Source organism: Mytilus californianus, unplaced genomic scaffold, assembly GCF_021869535.1.
Source record: "Mytilus californianus isolate M0D057914Y unplaced genomic scaffold, xbMytCali1.0.p SCAF_10, whole genome shotgun sequence".
NCBI lineage: Eukaryota > Metazoa > Mollusca > Bivalvia > Mytilida > Mytilidae > Mytilus > Mytilus californianus.
This window is the reverse complement of record NW_026262582.1, coordinates 65,786,716-65,806,604: the sequence shown is the minus strand read 5'-3', so window position 1 is coordinate 65,806,604 and position 19,889 is coordinate 65,786,716. Positions and strand designations below refer to the sequence as shown.

At 31.4% G+C, this 19,889-nt stretch overlaps 1 protein-coding gene across 4 annotated transcripts in view; it reads right to left on the bottom strand.

The window, feature by feature from the left end:
• Positions 1–19,889, bottom strand: part of LOC127718988 (low-density lipoprotein receptor-like) — an 82,227-nt gene that overhangs the window by 21,098 nt on the left and 41,240 nt on the right. Inside the window, exons 4-8 of one of the 4 annotated variants that reach the window (XR_007990077.1) lie at positions 12,822–12,928; positions 9,497–9,751; positions 7,392–7,461; positions 6,824–6,919; positions 2,837–4,004 (exon numbers count right to left, since the gene is read on the bottom strand). The exons of 1 other annotated variant lie outside the window; for it this stretch is intronic. The gene's annotated coding sequence lies outside the window, so the exon portion shown is untranslated. Of the gene's footprint in view, positions 1–2,836; positions 4,005–6,823; positions 7,462–9,496; positions 9,752–11,642; positions 11,711–12,821; positions 12,929–19,889 lie in introns of those variants that run through there. 2 more of the 4 variants (XM_052225068.1, XM_052225070.1) reach the window with 2 other exon arrangements.

Below are 19,889 nucleotides of genomic sequence, written 5' to 3'. Positions count from 1 at the left end.
AAGGTCCGCAATAAGTGGTGCACAGTTAGTCCCCATTGGAATTCCGATAACCTGACGATATACGGAATCTCCAAAGCGAACAAAAATGTTATCTAGTAAAAATTCAAGGGCATATATAGTATCAAAGCATGTCCAATTGACATAGTTTTTTTGTTTATTGCTACTAAAAAATGACCTAAAAGAGTTTGAACATATATATTCACATTCTGACTTTTTAAATGCCCATTTAATTAGGTGTGTGAATTTTTTCTTAATGAGAATGTGAGGCAATGTGATATATAGGGTAGAAAAATCAAAACTTTGAACAGATTCAAAATCACCAATATATGCATGCAATTTATCAAGTACTTCCAACGAGTTCTTGACACTCCAAAAGTAATTAATTCCACTATTTTCGAAGGCCTTATTTGAACAATTTATTATCAGGTTTTCGATTGTACCAAGTGTACTGGTAAGAAGAATAGACAATTTAGTAGTGGAACAATGGCTTGAAGACGAAATGAATCTATATTTGTAAGGTGTTTTGTGTAGCTTCGGAAGCCAATACATAGTTGGGACTTTCATTGTATTTGGTTCTGCTTGTAAAGCGGTAGCTAAAAATTTATGTTTGTTACAGATGTCGTTTTCTGAAAATGGAGTCAGTTGGAATGTTGGTGAATTGGTGATTTCTTTTTTCAGAACCTCAATGTAAAATTTACGTCAAACAATAATAATATTATTAGCAGCTTTATCGTATGTTAGTATGCTCTATCATTTATAGTGTAGCATCCAATTACTCTCTATTCTTAATAATATACCACTCTATTATTTTCTATTTTGTGTAGTGAACCATTATATTGTCCTCTATTCCTTATAATGTAGCAATCCATTATTCTCTATAGTGTACATGTGTTGCACCCCAGTATTCTCTGGTATCTATAGTGTACATATGTAGCACCTCATTATTCTCAATTCTTTATATTGTAAGATCCCACTACTCTCTATTCTTTATAATGCAGTACCCTATTATTCTCTATTGTCTATAATGTAGCACCATATTATGCTCTAACAGTTATAGCCCTCTTGTTTATATAAGCGAATAAACTGTGAACACAAATGGCCATCGTCGCCAATTTGCAAGATGATACAATCTACTGGGGAGAGTTGTTGAACTGACGTAAAGCAAATTAATGATATAAGGGTTTTCTACAAAGCTATAACAAGACAAACTAGAATACAAAGGTGTTATGATTGAAACTCTACTTCAACAATTTTCATTTCACACCCTTATGAGCATTTGAAAGTCTTAGAAGTATAGCGTTGTTTGAAAATTACAGGAATGAAAGATCCAGATCAATCTCTGGTGGAAATTCAAAACAATTGCTATTATTTTGATAAGCATGGGAACTAACAGTACGAAACATAAGCAACGATGTCGGACTGATACACATATATTTAAGCTCATAGTATACTGCAAAATTTCCTTTCAAAATTTATTAATTGCACTTAATTCTCGCGTACCCTTTTTTTTTTTAGATAAAAGAGAAACATGTAAACACCGATAATTTGTTATGTATCAACTGTATGTGTTCTATAACAGTGTGCTGCTTTTCCCAGTTTTTATTGATAATTAACTTGAACATAAAAGTTATTCCACTATATAAGAGAAGGAACAGACAATCAGAGTTACTTGTTATGTGATTGATTCTGAAGGAAAAGGTTTTGCAACTTGATTATATATTCATAATACGACAAAATGTTGCAATCAACTTCATAGTTTTAACATTAACACTTTATAGTGTATCACTAACCGCTTTTATAACTGCTAAATGATTAAGAAAGGTCAGACCTCTTCAGCTGTATTAACAAATGGTTCAGTATGGTGCAATGGAATACAATTTAAAATAATGAATTAAACGTTCAGAACTACTAGTATCTTAGACTTTGTGTGTAACTTTCTCGTTCTTTTTTGCTTGTTTTTGATCCAGCTTTTTCAATCTGATTTTTACATTTTATATAGCTGCCCTAAGTAAAATGTCCAGGTTCTGATATTAGACAAAATATATAGTTCAACTTGTTCAATCACAGTCTGCGTGTGTCTGAAATACAATTATTTAATCCATTAAATAATGCATCCGAAACTGTCTGTAGAACTTTATAAATTAAATCTACAGACTTGTCTTTGAAGACTGTCCGAGTTTCCTTAAAGTATGGGGTTGCACTCGGACATGGGGTTGGTTTCGTCTTAAGTTTAAGAAGAGTTAAAGTAAAGCGGGAATTGTGGAGACTTTTTCTTCGTAATACCCTCAGCATCATAAAAAATACGGTTATTGTGTGTAATATTCAATGCTCAGGAGTAAATAATCCTTATATGATTTGAGAAAAGAGGCAAAAGATACCAAAGGGAAAAAAAACTCAAAAGTTGAAAATAAATTGACAAAGACTAGGCAAAAAAAACCCAAAAAAACAAAAAAAGACACACAACAGAACACAAAACACAACATAGTAAACTAAAGACAACACTAACCCCATCAAAAAGCGGGTTAAAAGAACAACATGAAGAATTGATTTTATTTTGTGATAGATTTCGTAGGATTTTGATTTGACAGTATTTAGAATTGAAAATTCGTACTGGCTTTTTGAAACAAAAAAAATCATCAAGCATCGAAACTAACAGTCGCAAATAATATTCATTATCTTCAAGAATCTGTACTATCTTGCTCCAACAACAGAAATGTATATTCGGTTGTAGATAGTTTGACAACCTCTTCCTCGGAATTTAAAGGGAGTTTCCTTACTTACTATGAATGACGATGTTATTTAGGGTACCGTGTATCTATAATAATGCACCTTTCAATTCATAATTGATATTTGTTTATTTATTATGCCTAAAAGACAATCAATATATTTTGCATTAAATGCTTATATGTTTACGTAATAGCTTTCAACGTTTTGTGATTGTTTTAACACATGACTCTTTGTGAACTCTAATAATTTATTAAAAATCGAAAATGTAAGCCAAAAAAAAAAACAGTATGCATTGACTGTTTTGCGAACTTATTTACCGAAATCAAAGTATTGCGTTTATGAATCCCCTGTCAATAAATGATGCAACAAAATATATTATATAAGCTGCAATATATTTTGGATGGTGTAATTTAATTGCATCACGGCATCATACACATTTTGTTAAATGCATGCACATTCTGACGTATTGTCCACTGTAAGGAGCATGGGCATTAGCTATTCTCAATTTAAACTTCCCGCTTTTACCCGTGTAAATAATTTTATGTGTATAATGCATCTCAGAATACATTCACTCAAACACCAACATTTTATAAATCCCTCAATGAAAGCTCTTAAGAATCTAACTAAACCACTCATTGATACGTCTGTCATTTATGCATCGTGATTGGTGTATGCATATTTACTTACGTTCACATCTTTGCTTCAACTACCAAATCGCCTTTTTTATTTGAATACGGTAGACGTTTTTTTGCTTTTGATTATCATTCATATTTGCCAGTTAAATCAGTTCGAGTTTATTTTAGAACTATTTTCAACACAAGTTGACATATATTTCACTTGGTCTATTGATACCATTGTCCCGAATACGTCGGCAGTATGGATAATGCTTTAATATGTAATCACAATTTACCGATTCGAATGTCCCATGTTTTATATATTTATAATTAACATCATATTCCTTGTAACATTCACTCGATTGTCCGACTGTGAGTCACTAGTGTGTATTGGAGATGTTCTGTGGTCCTAATTCTTGCATGCTCATTATCGTTTTTTTATTCCTTTAAATGTTTCAGTAAAATTCATGAAAGTCGTCGTAATCATTCTTTTGATGAAAGTTAGAATTAATGTACGATATCACTCCATAGTTGGGCTCCGTCGCGGTCTATCCGACATGCAGTGTGTTCCATTACAAACTCCAACGTCCTTCTATCGTACCATTTTTCATTTTTAAGTTCAGGAAGAGTAATAACGACCAATTATTTTCACTGCCGACATATCTGTAAAACATAAACATAAATATGAGGATAGAGTTTTTCCTTTGTTTCCTTAATGTATGTTTTTTCAAATGATGATTTTGATATCTTATATTTGCTAATATCGGAAGAACATAAAGCTTCAACTAAATGCCAATCATCATAATAATCATACAATTTCTGATATTTATTTATGAACAATCTGATCGAACAACACACGTATAGAAATACTGCTGTTGAAATTTTTTAATGATTAAAAATAAAACATGAAACTAATTTTAATCATATGTTTGTCTGAATACAGAAGAAAAAACTATAACATAATCATCATATATTCAACTTAATGAGTAGAAGACTGACATGAGTTCACGACAAAACATTTCACACTCACGAATGATCAAAGTATATATTCTATGTAATTTTAGTTTAGTTGGAGGACAAATATTATGACAATACTTGGCAAGAATTGTAGGTCACAAGTGATTTAGATTTTAACATAGAGATTAAACTAAATATAAGATTCGGACTCAAAATACACCAACTAAGATCCTATACACACCAAACGTCACATTCTGTACATGTTTTACAATTAGTTTCAAGTAATGACCACTGGTTTTACATTAAATTTGTTCTCATCTGTACATCGGTTTTAATTACCTCTTTATGGAAAATGTTCAACCAGTAAACAATATGCACATGTAATTTACGAATAGGACTGTAAACTTTTACATCAGTTAGGCGCAGACCAATTCATATCATTTTTAATTATAAACTTTTTTTTGGGGGAGGGGGGTTTCGGGGGGATGGTGGTTATATAAATTGTTTAAATTCCATTTGTTTTTTACAGAAAACATACATTTGTTTCAGGAAGGGGTGAGGAAAATTGTTTCATTCCATTGAAACTGAAGGGCGGGGTAATCAACATGGAGTTAAAAAAATGTTCCTTTATGTTATGGATGAAAAATTGTTTGTTTTTTATAAATATGAAAAATAATGGTTTGTCGCAATAAGATGAATGGTAAATACCTTCAAAAAATTGTTATATTGATTTGTAGAACTTTGAGTGTTCTAAAGATATCACAATTAAACAGGATAACACAGCATAATTGTAGGCGAAAAAAATATTTTGAAAATAAGGGATTGATTGATTGGTGGTTGCTTCATGTCTAGTGGCAAATATTTCATTCGTTTTCAGGACATGAACAAATTCACAATCAAAACAATAGGTAGGTCTTATAATAGAAGCCACTCGGGACGAAGTTCAGAGAAATTTAGACTGCCATTCAAAAATTAGAGTATATTGGATAGGGAAATAGTATATCCCTTGCAACAGGTCACCTACAGACCCTTGAAAGTGTTGTTGCAACATGTTTTCTGTTATGCAAAAAGTAAAATAACAAAATACCGAACTCCGAAGAAAATTCTAAACGGAAAGTCCCTAAGCAATGGCAACTCAAAAGCTCAAACACATCAAACGAATGATAACAACTGTCATATTCCTGACTCGGTACATTCATTTTCTAGTGTAGAAAATGATGGATTAAATCTGGTTGTATAGCTAGCTAAACCTCTCACTTGTATAACAGTAGCAAAACATGCCATTATATTGACATTAATGTGTGAAGAAAACAAAAAGACATAATAGGTAAAAATGTCAAAAATAGGGGTACAGCAGTCAAATTGTGTTATAATCTTAATCACTATGAAAACAAACAAATAGGTCAACATAAAAAATAAGGCATATAGACAAAGCACATTAGTAAAAACGAAATACAAGAATACAAAAATTTAACATAGCAGAATAACACAATGACGGGATGTATACGGGATGGTTAAGTGCTTTTCTGTACACAAGATTGCATCAACATTTAAAACAAATTAAATTTGGCAGGGTCATGTTGTTTACTAGACTGACTTAACATGTTTATGTAGTTGAAGACGTTTAAAGAACACAAAAGACTAGAAGAAACTAAAGGCATTTATAAACTTATAATTATATCGCATAAAGACCAAATACGCACGACAAAGAAAACTTAATTGACTTGGCCAAAAGTATCTAATTATTTCATGTTTATTCTTAGTTAATATAAAATTCCTATATATAAAAATATGAAGTTTTTGTATGATTTCCAGGAAAGCAAATCTCCACCACTGCCAAAATTGCATATAAGTTAACAAAATGTAGTCACCGTGTAGCCTTCCATATAATTAATCAGTTATATGACATCGGACAAATATATAAGTTCATGTTTTCCATTTACCTTCACTATACATATGTTTGTAGCATCCGCAAGCAAGGTAAAAACTCATCAACTATACCTGGCTTATATTACGCGTAATTTCAATCGTTATCTTTCTGACAAAATGTTCGGTTTTAGGTGACGTTATTTGATGTCATGTGTACGTTTGTTTGGCATTTCATCGACGTAGTAAATTAAGATAGAGAATTTATATTGTAAAGGGATACTTTCCACATGACTTTTTCAATAAATGTGTTCAATGATGAAATTAATATTTGAAAGGGTTGGATTTTTTACATAAGAAAACAAGTTGTTTCAAAAATGGCAAGCAGGCACATTGATTGTGATTTTAAAGATGCATAGATTCAGTTATCCTATCAAACATTCAAAAGACCTGATAAATCAGCGTATAGTAAAATAGTTTTTTTTAATGGTAATGTAACTTATATGAATCATGCGCATCGGGTAAGCCATCATCTGACACTAAAATGATTTTAAAAAGCGGAAGTTACTATTTTCACCTTCACAACAACTAGTTTTAACATGTACTTTGAAATTATATCTGAAGAACACAACATTAAAATATATTATAACCATACTTACAATGTAGGATATATACAACAGGAACAAGAATGGTTAATCAAGATACTGCATAATCTTTCTCAACTGTAAGTCAGATGTGTTAAGCAAAATCTGCGACTGAAAATTAAATGTCTTTTTTAAAAATACAGGTAAAACAGTAGGTTCATGTAAACACTTTTGTATATCCATATAATATCAAAAAAACTTATATGTACTGATTTTTTGTCATCGTTAAATACCCTATATCCTTTTTTTTTTTTTTTTTTTTTTTACTTCTATGATATATTTTGTTTTTTGTAGACGAGTTTTTGTGTAATGTGATGTACTTTGTAGAGTCTAGTCTACGGATAACAAACTGTTATGCAGTTGATCCAAACTTGCCAATATCAACGCATACGCGCGAAAAACAATCTGAGGATAATAGTGTTTTCAGTTCAAATATGTGTATTGTGACATGTAAAATATTTCTTTATTCAAAATCAATTGAAAATTATAATCATTTGCCTGTGCTGATGTACCTATAAACATTTTTTACACGTTTCTATAATAAGTTTGGAAGAAAAAGAAAAACACATAAAATCTTACTCACCTTTGGATGTCAGTGGGATTAATTAAGGTTATGTTTGTAAATACCTCATATATAGACGTTTTAAACATTTCTTTAAATGAAAAGGAAAACATGAATCAATTCGTTAGGTTGAAATTAAATATATTAAACATATGTATGATTAAACTCAACATAGTAACATGTGCAAATTTGGAGACATATTTAATCAAATATCAATTAATTCATGAGATAATGGTCATTGATTTGAAAATCATTTGTTCCTGGAAGGAATATTTTGTTTTCATGACAATATTATTCGAAAAAAAGCAAAATTGAGTACAAGGTTTATTTCAAATATGACATTATCAAATTAGTCAAACTAAACCAATAACACATCGTATAATATAGACATGATGTAAACGTGTCATAAAGTATTTAGAAAACGTCTTAATCATAATATACAATGTTACATGTCACTTATGTCGTTTTAGTGAATGAAATAAGGTTGTGTAAATGTATGTAGTTCAAATCTGTATGGAAAGAGGGGCAATCACGATATTTCTATGACCTATCGAATTAGACTAGTTATCGGGTTTGTCCTAACATGAGCAACACGACGGGTGTCAATTATGGAGCAGGATCTGCTTACCCTTCCGGGTCACCTAAGATCACCCCTAGTTTTTGGTTGGGTTCGTTTTGCTTAGTCATTAGTTTTCTATGTTGTGTTTTGTGTACTATTATTTGTGTGTTTGTTATTTGTCTTTTTTAGCCATGGTGTTGTCAGTTTATTTTCGATTTTTGAGTTTTAATGTCCCTCTGGTATCGTTTGCCCCTCTTTTCTAAATGTATTACAAACGTGTAAACATAAAACTTAAATATTTATCGATTGAAACATTATTAGTAACTAAAATTTAAAACTCGTGATTATGAGGTAGAACGAACTATATGCATCCCTCTGTAATACTACAAAGTAGGATAAGTTTATTCGTTTGTACTATTTTTTTGTCTGGGTTTTTTTATGATTGATTACTCATAGCTGATATCCAAATGGGAACGTCAATAAAAGACTGCTCTCTCATATTCATAAACAACGGTTATTGCATTCATTAAGCTAGATAATAGTGTTAGTTAACCTGTACATTTTGTTAATTTAATACGAATTAATAGCTACGAGATAACGTTGATTATATAGCTGAATGCACGTACAAACCGTACATAACTATATCACAATATTGAGGCGAAGACACATACAAAAAGGTTAGACATCGTTAATTAATGATACCTTCAAGTTGCTGATGAAATTATTTAAATTACATATATGATATGCATAATATATTTAGGTCGATAAATCAAACATTAATTGCAAACATTTTTTTTTTATCAAATTACGTGTACAATTTATCCTTATTGTGCAATATGCATTGTGTGTATGCATGCAATTTTCTCATTTACAGACTAACATACATTTGTACATACTTATTCATTCTTCTTAACAAGTCATTATTTACACACATTGAATTTTATATAATCAAATTAAAAGACAATGCCAATCATATATGAATTGATTCGTTCAGAAATACCCACATGTTTTAAAACGATTTTGTTTATGGGACTGATAATCCTCTCATTCAAAGCTATGATTCCTTGCCCGGCTTTGGCTTTACCTTATGTTCTTTTTGGTTTATAAGCTCTTCATTTTTTTTTTTCATTAAGTTTTGGATTTTCAAATATTTCGGCCATATATTCACTGAAGAGACATGTGATCTGCATCGGATAGAAATTGACTAATGCACGTATTCATGTACATGTATCATACTTTGAATGATTTTGGAACATTCAAATACAAAATTAAAGATACTTTTTTGGACTATTTTGTAGGAATCTTATATCGACTTATTTTCAAACAGTTACAGATTTTGCAAAGAGATTTTTTCAACCCGAAATAAGTTAATAGATGTATTGATAATCATGTGCATGAGGTCGATTTCTATCCGACGAAGCTCATGTATTGTGGAAATGCGCATCTTGTGCAGAAAAATTGGTAACGTTAATGAGATTTTATCTTGATTGACTGAAAAATATAAACAGTATACGAATATGTCAGAAAATTTATCTTTACCCTTTTCTTCCAATAAGTATATTCTTACCATCATAAAAAAGTACACCATGAATTGTCTCTGTATCTGTGTGTACGACATCTGCCATTGTTACTGGTGATACTGTGACTTTTAATATTTGTTTACCATTTGAGCAATATATTTTGCTACCATAAACATAAATGCCTATGTTTGTTCTGGTTTTATTCGTGCTGACTACTTTGATAGCATTTGTTCCATTGAGATCAGAAGATTCCAAATCTCCTCTTTGATATTCCATCCAATACAGTCGTTTTTTGTTATTATCTGAAATAGAAATGGTGTTCTTAGGTTTACTCCATCAGTTTTGGTAGTTGTTTTATTTCAATATGGTGTCACATGGCATTCATGTCGTGACTATATTGAAATAAAATAAACACAATTATCGCCTCACAATTGACACACGATTCATTACATTGATCAATGATAATGAATACTTAGCAAAACAAAATAATTATACAAGTAATACTAGTTATAAATATACAAATAGTGGAATTGTTGATTAACATTATCAAGGCCTGACCTGTAACAACAATTTAGAGTTTAAATTAAGTCTGGCAGGTATATACAGTTTTCACTAGTTGTTCAAATCATGTGTTGTCATTTCTAACCACTCGCGACACACACAAGTTGGTTGAAAAGTTTTGTAATTTTTTTTGTCGAAGGGTGTGTGTCAGTTTTTTCGGAATAACCACGAGCCTTTCGTGGTTACTAATAGTTTATTCTTATTATGTGAAGAATGGCTGTATGAATAATAATAATATTATTATTATAATCATTATCATGATTATAGCATTGTTATTCAATGGAAATCCTTAATGTAGATTAAAACACTCTTTATATATAAACCAGCTCTTACTAAAAAAGTAAAATAACAAAAATACCGAACTATAAGATTTTCAAAACAGAAAGTCCTTTATAGAATTGCAAAATCAAAAGCACAAAAAGTTAAACACAACTTACGACCGGAAAACAACTGTCATGTTTCTGACTTGGTACAGGCATTTCCTTATATAGAAAATGGGGGATTAAACTGGTTTTATAGCTAGCGAAACCGCTCACTTATATGACAGCCGCATTGAATTCCATTATATTAACAACAATGTGTGTGCAAAACAAACGGACATAATAGGTAAAAACGTCATAAATTGGGATACAGCAGTCAACACTGTAATACAATCTTAATAACTACATTATATGTAATTAAACAAATAACAGTTTCAACAAAGAATCACAAAATGGCATATAGACAAAGAACATAAGCAAGAATGAAAGACAATAATTAAAAAATGACCAGAGCACATCAACACAATGACGGGATGCATGAGTACCGATCCATATGTGTATAATAAAAATTGACTAAACAATAAAGGTTACAAAAAAAAAGGACAAACACAGGAAACTTTACACGTACAATGATATAATTAAGAGGATAAACAACGTCAGTGCCTAAAATCTATACTTCAAAACTATCATATATTATTTGTGAAGTTAATACAGAATATTTATCAACAAGGTCTTGGTATCCTTCAATGATTTTTTTAGAAAGAGGACGAGACGTTCTTTGACATAACCTTGGTTCATCACCTTTCTGTTCAGACACTGATGACGTAAAGTCTGAGCAGCAGCGTCAAGCTCTTGAATACCGAATGATTAGGGAAATGTATATCCCATTTGCAGGTGAAGTTGGTATGTTGCTGCTATGGTGGGGTAAGTTTATAAATTCAATTTAAAATCGACTCGCTTGTCATAGGTTCTGTTATTGAGATGACCGCTTATGTCAAATTCGAGGTATAAGTCTAACAATTGAGGTAGAGGAGGCCGTGTCTGTTGTTTGTTTTATTTCAAGTTCCGGGGGATATATTAATGGGTTCCAAATCAGAAAAGTTGGATTGTTAAGTGAAAAAACATCATCAATATATCTAAATGTGAAATTAAATGATCGGGCATCTTTGATTGTCATGTTTTTGACAAGTGTCTGAAGTAACTGCAACTCGTATGAAAATGAGATGAGGTCAGCAAGGAGAGGCGCACTGTTCGTTCCCATAGGAATACCGACAACTTGTTGAAAAAAGTATCCCTCCAAATTCAATAAATATGTTGTCAATGAGAAATTCCAGCATACTGATCACTTGTTGCTCTGTGTAGCATGTTTTACCTTTTTGTTCAACCATCTTTGTTTGAGTATTGGTGTTAAAAGCTACTGTTAACAACCGTGACCAAGGTCATGCTGTTATTAAAAAAAAATAAAATATTGTTATATGAATTAAAAGAACCTGTCTGCTTAATGTTTTATTGTTTTGACTGCTCACATATTTATTTAAGCGGGGCCCTTTTATAGTTTACTGCTTAGTATCCACAAGGTTGATAGTCAATAGTTCACCCGTTATTGTTCACGTTATTCTTTGTTTAACTCAATGGATTGTTATCTTATTGGCAATAATGTCATTTCTCTAAATTTCTAATTTTGAAACATGTTATGGAAACAGCAATTGTTATGGGGTATTTTACACAAACATTACACCATTTTCGACTGATTGACATATTCATAGGTCTTTTCTTTTGAATATAATTTTAAACATAAGAAGTTAGCATCTATGGGTCACCATACGGCAAATGTTTTTTTTTTTAACATTTTGTAACAGATAGAAGGATTTAACAGACTTCACTTAGGCAAGTCAAAAAATAGAAAAATTACTTTTTCTGTGTATGTCACGGTCTAAAAAGAAATGAAATAACGTGAAATGACATGTTTGGAGGTTTTCTGAATATACTACTTTAGTTGATTTAGCAAACCTTTCAGAACTTTAGGTCTCAAATACCCTTTGACTCCGTACTTTACCTGGTCTTTTTAGATTTTTATTTTTATTTGAGCGTATCTATGATACGTTTCTCCTAAGTATGAACGAACATTCCAATACGTTAACGTATTCAGTTACTTTTTTCTTTCATTACATTTTCAGAATACATAGTTGTATGTTCTGTTCATGCTTTTCCTTTATATATTACTTAATTTGTAAATATGATTCTGATAAGCTTTCCACTTAGAACGAAAACACTACTTCTACATCATATCATAAGAACTGACTTCTTGTTCACGGCTTACGAATTATGGATAAAACATATTTTTGTCATTGAATTATAGCAAATTAGATTGAAAAACGTCTCGCTGCAACCTCTAAAAAGGATGCAAGAAAAACATTAAATGAAATCGTCAACACTTTAATCTAATTCCAAGAGTCTTTTATCATCATGGAGGCTATTGATCATCAATACCACATATTTTATATCCATAGTGTCTGGTTTTGTTTTAACATAAGCTATTGAGTGTACACACCTATACCCAAACCAGTTACATCTACCAACTCTTTGAGGGTCTGTTTGTCAGCACCATTTAATCTTGATCTTCTTATTTTGTATGTCTTTGTACTATAGTACAGCCAGCTGTAATCACATGATAGAACATACGTGAGAGAGTTGTGAATAAATGGTGAAAGTCGACTTCAGATCATATTTAGACATGTTCCTTAAAGGGAAAATGTTGTCGTTTAGACTGAATCACCTGAAACCATTTTATCTTTTTCAAAGAATGTTTATTACATCGATGTTTTTTTCTTTCTTATTCGTTACTATTTAGTTTATATCACGTAAATACCCTACGATGATATCGCAGAGATAATCCGTCATGTTTATTATGCGGCATTGACAATAAAACGAATAACGACGATGACGATGATAATGATGATGATGATGATGATGATGATGATGATGATTAACGTCCAGCAGCAAAATAATGTACATATTCAGAACGAGAACATGTTAGTTTAATATGACTATTAACCCTGCTTTTTACTAGACCAACACGCTGAGCCAGATTTTAACGTGCTAGTTGACAAGGTAACAGTCCGCAGGAAGACAAGTTACCTTACCCGGACACATTATTCTGACTCCGAGCCGACCAGTCTTTGCGCTTACTCCTTAATGCCGCGTGCCTAGCGGAGGAGCAGCAAATATCAGTTTTTAAGTCTTTGGTGTGACCCGGCCCACAACCTCCCGCACTCGAGGCGAACACGCTACGAGACCACCGAGGCGTTAAAACGAATACCATATCTGAACCTAATTGATTACATATTCATGACATTATTACTTTTCAATAAATAAGTACCAATTTAAAACCCCTTTACTATCAGTTGATTTCAACAATCTGCATCCAAACGATGTATTCTTACCTATACGTTATTAAATGTTTAATAAGAATGTTTATGCCCTTGAGTAAAAATGGTGGTAACAACAACCACTATTGGAATTAAGTAAATGATAATAATGGTTGTTACAGTTGCTGTATCGTCAGACATTACCGGACTGATCATCGGTGCTGCCTCAAATTTCAGAATATAATATTCACAGAAGAAACAATACCAAACGACTTGTTATGATAAATAAATAATAGTATTCACTAACATTTAAAAATAAAATTGGAAAATGAAAAATGCAAGGATGACAACCTCAATAGTGTTGACTATTTCCTGTGAAGTCCCAAAGATTTGGTTAGATAATATGTTATAGATAATGCATAGTTTTGCGGAGTTTTTTTGTCGTATAGCACACCGAGGGGTGTCAGGATTAATCACATGAAAAGGGCAATCCTGACAGCCAGAGGTGTGTTATACGACAAAAAAAAACTTAAAATCTGCATTATCTGACTTATATATCGTCAAAATACATTATTTTCTGCACTGATTTGCAGGATTTTAATACTATTTTACCGAAAACACTAAAGTTGTATATTCTTTTCGGATACGTTCAGGTTTATATACGCCTTACGGCTCATTTACAATGTGTAATAAAATCACTGATTGATTTAGATATAAACTTTAGAAATCATTATCCAGTTACAATGAAAATATAACTGTTATAGTATGAAGCAAGACACAAATGATTTGTCACGGTGTATGAAAAATACAAGTCACTTTGTAAGTTGTTGACAATTTTATCGCGAAAAAGCAGATTATTCTTTTAACAACTTTAAATAAACTATTCAGAATAAATTTTGCCACTCTTTTGTCTAGCATTACATTTTTTTAAACTGATAACCTGGAGTATGCATTATGCATCCACCCTAAAGTTCACGGCTGTTATTCTGAAGAAAATAAGAATATTTAGTCATTTGATCATTTGATAGAGTAAAACAAAAACATAAATGTAAAAAGTTATGAACTGGCACGAAGGAAATATGCAATTGTGATACATGTACATACATGTACAAGTAACACAAAAAATGAATATCCAAGGTCGAAGAATGATTTCCAATACAACGTGAATCAATAGGATTTTCAAAATCCTACACACGAATGTTAATGTGTTAAATCTGGCTTGTTTTGAAAGTATTATGAAAAATATTGAATTATTAAATTCATCTCATATAATGTCTCTTTATTTTAGCGATTGATTAACAAAACTTCACATTATTTGTTTCGGGAGTTAAAATGTGCGTCAACGACGATTTGTTGGTATTTCCATCTAATAAACAGTGGAAATTATTGTTTTTGTCGAGCCAGAAATGATGGAAAAGTAAAAATGTAAAAATCTTATTGGTAACATCACACGATTACTATCAAACGACTTAAATGTTTATTAAATAAGTTAATTATAGTTTGCATTTTAATCAGGGAAAATAATGACCTTACACAGGACATTATTTTATGTCTTGAAGTATTGGAACTTGGTATCGTCCGGGTTGATTCTTCCAAAAAAAAGACCTTACGTTATGTAAGAAAATAACTCCGTAAAGGTATATAATGTTACTTATCTTTTGAATATTGTTCCCAAAAAAATGCCAAAATAGAGAGACAAGAGCTAAACACACTGAACATAATTACTACATGTATATAGGTTCACTATTGTAAATAGTCTTTGCAAAATTTGTAAACAAGTAAGTAGTAACATATGCACTTCTTCGACATATTACACATGTTTTACTGAAGTTTCTGCGATCTTCTTTTAACATTGTAATGAGATGAAATAAAATGAAAAGGGAACCCACGTCATCCCGCCCGACCTTTTGCTCGTAAATCAGACTGGCATTACAAACATAGAATATAGAAATAAGAAAATGATGTATTATTGCCAATGAGACAAATATCCACCAAAGTTCAAGTGAAGTGGATGTTAGCAATTGTAGACAACCATACGGCCTTCAATAATGAGAATAAAAACCTAACTTTATAAAAGGTTCTGACATGTAAAACATATGAAACAATCCAATTGAGAATTATAACGGCCTAATTTATAACAAAACAATTTCCAAAAATCAAATATTAGACATGAATCAATTACAACGACTAAACAACAAGCTTATGACTTCGGACAGGCACATTACGAATGTTGCGGGGTTGAACTAGTTTACTGGCGCTTAATCCTTCCCTTAACCTGGGACAAACAGAACAACATTAGAACAAATTTTGAAAATCAGTTGAAAAGGGTTCACCTCATCAGATCAGATACAAACTAAAAACAAACAAAAAAAAACACGAAAACACAGACCGGATGTGGCAGCGTATCTATACATCCCAAAACAAAAAAGGCACCAAGTAAAGACTTGATAATACTCGAAGATACTGAAAGCTGAAACCAATAACAACTAATAAAAAGAATCATGTATCTAAGACTATGATATCAATCAATACACACCCAACACGCAATGGATTTAGTGTAAAAACGTCATTAATAGAAACCATGACATTGTGCATTGACAGTCATCGACAAAGTGTAATTCCATGCATTTGTGTATAACATTAATATCAACTATTGATTTAATTAATGATATCGAAACCAGCCAAACTTGGAAACCAAATTCTTGTCTCTATGGAAGAATATAGAAACAGGTTTTAAAAGATTCGTGGTATCGAAATACTTGACTAAAGAATTTTAGTAAAACATATATTACACTCATTCAAATTCAAAGCGTCAATTCAGACACGAGTATAGCGAACGAGTTGTGATATATAAATGTTGTGTACAAGTTATCATTTTGTACAAATTATAATTTGTACAAAAAAGTTGTACAAATTATAATTTGTATTTGGACTTTGTACAAATTATAATTTGTAAACAAGTGCCTGTACAAATTACAATTTGAACACAATTCAACTCAAATTCACTTATAACTTGTACAATAATTTATAGTATGTATTTTGTTATAAAAAAGCATAGATATACACTACAAAATATCTATATAATATTAAATGTTAGTGATACATGAATACCAGTTAATTCTGATAGTCTAATGAAAATTGGCCTCAGTGGCAATTCTGATAGCATAATAGAAATTGACCCCAGTAACAATTCTGATATTATAATAGAAATTGGCCCCAGTGACAATTCTGGTAGTATAATAGAAATTGGCTCGGGTGACAATTAGGATGATATTGACGTTGAATCACCAATCATACGTGCCAAGAACCGTGCGCTTGCTGGCCAACAGATCCAAGCCGAATATCTAACCATGAAAACGAAACAGAAATTATCAGAGCTGGCTGTAGGGGATAATGTCATTTTACAAATTCCTCAGTATGATCGTTCCTCAACTGAAATCAAATTGAAGCTGTTAAAGCCACATCTTTATTCGCAGCAATGGTTTCTGAGCTTAAAATTTTGCTACGTGAAGTTAAAAAGCTTTCAAAAACTGATGGTCAGGGTTTTCTTTCATGTAGATACAAAGGGGGGGAAGCACTTCTCAATATGTAAAATGTAAATGTAAAAAGCAAATGAGTTTGTGTGATTCCCGATGCCATAATTCACTCACACGCTCAAACAAATGATGCAGAAATATTTTTGTATTCGGTAAATAAGGTTTTTTGTGTGGTCATTTATTTAAAAATCTATAGTGTGTATCAATGCTTTTTTATAACAAAATCCACAATTTGAATTAAGGTACACGTTATAGGTTGGACTTTGTAAATACAGCTGTTTCACAAACCACGCCTCTTTTGGGGAGATATATAAAATTCATAGATATTTTGTCTTGTTTACGTACTGGTTTCCAGATATGATCCCTATGTTTCATCCTAACTCGGGAATGTTACCAGTATAAATGCACATGGTAGGCGGTGGAATTGAATTCTGAGAAAGATCTAAAGTGAAGTGAGGGGTAGTGCCGAATTTTAGTTTAAATTCTAAGAAGCTCGGGGTATATAAATGTTGAAAATATGACGCACAGCCCTGTGTATTGCCATTTGAATAAAAAAGTAGTGCAAATCAACTTTCCATTCTAGGACATTATTTTTTACGAAACTTCATAGTAAAAGTGGCACAGTTCTAGCCGTAAAGGGAGTTCCTATGGAAAATTGCATTGTCTATATTTACTGATATGCAACCTTTTTTTTTGTAATTTATTTTTTATTTTATCTGAAAAAGCACCAAGCATTGTGATACATGAATACATAGATAATTTATAATACATTTATTAATATTAAATTTTTCAATAACAGTCTAAAGTTAAAAAGTTAAAAATGCAATTTTTTTATTATCTATATGATAATTATCTATTAGATCATACTCGTCATTTATCACTCTGGATTAGAGTACATGAATATGTTGATATTGTTGATGATGGCATCAGCCTTCTCCTCTTGCCACATGTATCACTGTCAATACTATGATGTTGAACATGAGAGGTACCAGGAGAGGCCACCAGAGATCATTAACAGATAAGGGTCAGACAGGACATGTTGGACAGAATCACAAAATAAATAACAACAATAAAAGACAACCTAAGTCAAGGGGAGATAATTCAAATACAATCAAGCAAAAACAAGTGATTCAATTTATATATAACAATATCAATAAACATCATAGATAGCACTTTTATGATGCACACAAATCACTGACCAGTTGTGATGCGCATCAACATATTATTAATTCTACTTGAATTATTATAAAGCCAAAAGTGAGTTCAAAAAAGAAAGATCTCTCCTCACATGTAAACTAAGTTTTTAATCAATTCCCATTTACTATCAAATTTCTCTCTTGCTTTAGGGGATCTGTAAAAGGAGGTATATATTTTTTTCTATTTGGTAGGAATTTTTAATCATAGATATCGCCCCTGTAAGAGTCGGTAATGAAGTGTTAAAGCGACATGTATAAATACAATACTTAATCAGAATAGTGAATAAGTTTAGGGAAACATCCCAAGACTCTCACCCAAGAACAATATATTCCGCATTAAATAGTAAAGTCAGATTATTTTTAACTTGAAAAAGTGCTGCAATTTCTAACCACAAATTTCTAACTTGGGTACATTTCCAGAAAAGGTGACTAATAGTTTCTTTAGTTTCATTACAGAAACTACATAAGTTAGTTTCTTTTAACCCATATTTCTACAATAATGCATTTGTAGCGAGAGTTCTATGTTAAATCTTAAACTGGAACATGCTAAATTTGTTGTTTTTAGTGCAACAAAAGGGTAAACTATAAATGAAATCTCAATTTTCTATATGAGTGCTTAGTTCTTTATACATTTTGTCTTCTTCTGGTTAAAGACAGTTTTATTATTTATTGTCAAACTCTTGTTTAGCCATATGGATTGTTTCATGATCCCTTCAGCAGTGTCATTAGTGACAGTGTTTAGGATATTCCAGTTTAGTAAAATATCTTTCCAAAAATTATTAAAATTTGAAGAAATCTTTTGGATACCATCAGAGGTCATCAACCATATTTTGTCTGCTCCGAATCTGTTGTATTGATCTATTAACAGTGTTTTCCATGGGGATATATTCAAGGGGTCTAAAAGTTTATTTATCAATGTCATCTTTAGTGAATAACAAAAAGATCTCATATCTGGCATTTTCAACCCCCCTTTTTCATATAACCCTATCATAATTTTTCTTTTAATCTTATCTGGTTTTCCTGACCACAAGAAACTATAGAAAATGTTTTGAATTTCTTTTATTTTATCAACTGGTGGCAAAACTGTCAATGACTGAATTAGAATAGGTAGAGCTATGATTTAATAACAGTTATCTTTCCCATATACGTTAAATCTCTATATACCCAAGAATTAAGTAAGCTCTTCATTTTTTTTATTTTTTCCACAAAATTTACAAGTGTTTTACTTTCACTGAACAGATCATATTTTATTCCTAAAAGTTTAAATTTTCCTGAATAATTCCAGTTCAAATTTCTTGTAATTGTTAGTTTATCCCTTGAGTGACACTTTGACCCAATCCATATGGCTTCAGTTTTATCAAAATTAGCCCTTAGTCCATCACACTCAGGGAATTTTCTAAAGTATATAAACATTTTTCTAAAGATTGCTCATTCTCGTCTAATAAAAGACATGAGTCATCTGCATAATGGCTTAGTAGATATTCTGAATCATTTATTTTCATACCATTTATCTCCGGGC